We start from the raw sequence: 3,057 nt of genomic DNA on the forward strand, positions 1-3,057 counted from the left end.
TTATTAGACTACATAGGAAGTCATGTAAAGACAAGCAAGGTAATGAATTTTCCCATTTGGGAATGATAAACAGGTAGCAGCAGACAAACTTATAAACAAATCGTAATTTAAAGTTATGCTCTCATCCTTTTTGTAAAAGAATCGCATTGTCAGAGACTCAATTACTAGGAAAAAAAAACTTCAGAAATCTTGAAATATTTTGCCTTAATCATTAGCTTCTGAATTAATCTCCTTCTGACCTCCTGTAATACATTATATGGGTTTACTATCATTTTCTTCATAGATAGATAGATAGATAGATAGATAGATAGATAGATAGATATAGATAGATAGGTATATCTATATATATATAACACCCTAAGCTGCCGGTCGACCGTTCGACCAGTCAACCGTTTGACCCATCGTTATGACACACATAGACCACCAGGGGGCGACGCTCAACGCAGGAGCTGCCTCCTGGTTGTCAGTGAGCTCCTACAGTGGGAGCACCGCTCAGCTGACCAATGGGTGCAAGATGCCAGGCTCACGGCTGGTGAGCGCAGCTGCGGTGGCACAAGCCTCTCCCAACTCTATGGCAGCACTACTGCGTGGTGGCGGCAGCAGACACAGTGGAGCCAGGATGAGTGGGAGCAGCATGGCGCCCAGCCTGGGCTTGGGCTCCTCCCTGGTCACCTGCCACCTCGCACACTACTACATCCCTCGGGGGATGTCAGACTGCGGTTTTGGCCCAATCCCTGCAGTCCAACATCCCCCAAGAGGTCATGGATTGCGAGAGGATGCAGGCCAGGCTGAGGGACCCCACAGGTGCAAGAATCCGTGTACCAGGCCTCTAGTACAATAATAGCCATGGCCTAAGGCTAAGAGCTACCAAAATGTAAGGCTGAGAAACCACAACACGATCTTAACCTCAGAATCCTTGGAGAGTTTTTCTCCAAAAGGGCTTAGGCAGCAATTCTGATCTTATGCTACAATAATACAGGGAGCACGTAAACAGTATTTCCCCTCCCCCTAAAATCAATTTTCCCTCCTATGGTTAAAAAAATGCAATAAAGCTTATATTTTGTTTGGCCTCAAAAGCATTCCGATGCTTGGAGTATTCAGCAATTACCCACCATCCACTCTACCAATATGACAAGACTTACAAGTAGTTCTTCATCTCATTCTTTATTTACATGGTATGTGAATGCCTCTACTGTACATGAAGTTGAGTTTAAGAGGGATTTGGATTTCAACAGGGTTTAGAACATTCCTTTAAGCTGTACAGTCTATGGAGTTTTTGGTAATTAATGTAATAATAATTATTGTTTTAAAATACAATCACTAAAAGGTCTATGCCAGTTATGTTTTATACATAATATACTCTCTGGGTTTTTTTTTTATCATATAGAATTTGTATTTCCCGTGTCCATTATTTATTTTTTATACTCTCTGTTCTAATATAAGTGATTTTTTTCCTGTCTTGTGATGTTAAGTAAGAAAACAAGCAAATGCACAAGCCCTCCAATGGCCATTCATATGTAAAAGAAACTCTGAAAACCACAATTTCAATATAGATAGGTCAAAGAAGACAGCAGAATATTGGGAAAAAGCAAAAGAAAAACTCTCTGTAAATGGGTAACTAACAGCTACTAATAGTCACATGAAATGGTATCAATTCCAAATGATGTCGGCACAATACCTCTTTTAATTCAAGCCTATTCTACTCCATAAAAAACAGGAGAGATAAAAATAATGTGACTATAATACCCATTAAATGAGAAAATTATATAAGGGACTTTAAAAAATCCAACCATCATTTAACTTTTTTTTTTTTTAAGAATAGGTAAAATAGCCCTGGCTGGTGTGGCTCAGTTGGTGGGCGTTGTCCATGCACCAAAAATTGCCAGGTTGATTCCCAGTCAGGGTACATGCCCAGGTTGCAAGCTCAATCCCTGGTAGGGGATGTGCAAGAGGCAGCCGATCGATGTTTTGCTCTCACATCGATGTTTCTCTCTCTCTCCCTCTGCCTTCCTCTCTCTCTAAAAATCAATTTTAAAATCTTTTAAAAAGAAACAGGTAAAATACCATTATATTCATCTAAGATATGTAGTGCCACACAAAGGATGAAATGTAATTCCAAATATTCTAGGGCATATGGACTTGTGAAAAGTAAATTGATAATTAGATTCATGGTAGGTCTTTCCTTTCATTATTTTTCTCTTTTCATACTTTCAGTTTTTCAGTATTATTGTGTGTGGTGTTTTTTTCCACATCCTACTCTATTTTCCAATTCTGTTTCCATTGATCTTATTTCTCTCACCACTGAGCTCCTCCGTTGGATATTTTCATTCATATCTTCTTTTTTACTAAACATTTACCAATCCATGCTCCAAGTCTAAAGTTGAATTGGTTAAGTCAAAATTTGTAATGTACCAAAATGCTCAAATTCAACTTTAAAGGCATGTGTATTGTTATCAAGATTTGATACTTCTGCTAAATAACATAGGAATATATATGTCACAGTAAAGCCAATCTTCGACAAGCCTCTATATCATATACTTACTCTTAAACTGATAACAATTCTTACTTTTGGATTTAAAGGAAAAAATAATACACGCATACAAAATACAACCTAAGGGCTTTACTAAAATATGTGTTTAATGATCATATGTCAGTTTGGCTCTTATATGATTAAGAAACTATTCTCAGGCTTTTTTTTAAATATATTAAGAAAAGGGCTATTCAAAATCTTAATGCAAGGGGTCTTTAATCTATGGTTCATGCACAAAACTATATTTAAATGTAACTTCTTTTCTTTAATTCTTATTTGTATTATTTTATGCATTTAAAAACATTATCCTTAGAGGGGTTTGTAGGACAAGCCAGACTGCCAAAGGACCCCTTATCACAAAACAAGATTTAGAATTGCAAATTCTTACATATTTATACGAAAGTTTATGTCCCCAGTAGATCCTGGGAAAGAATCTGGGATGTTTATCTAAGGCGTCCCTTTTGATAAACTTGAACTGCGCAGGTGTTGGGACATTCAAGTAGTTGTTAGCGAAGAGGCTGCTCTAC

The sequence above is a fragment of the Cnephaeus nilssonii genome (assembly GCF_951640355.1).
Source record: "Cnephaeus nilssonii genome assembly, chromosome: 1".
Lineage (NCBI taxonomy): Eukaryota > Metazoa > Chordata > Mammalia > Chiroptera > Vespertilionidae > Cnephaeus > Cnephaeus nilssonii.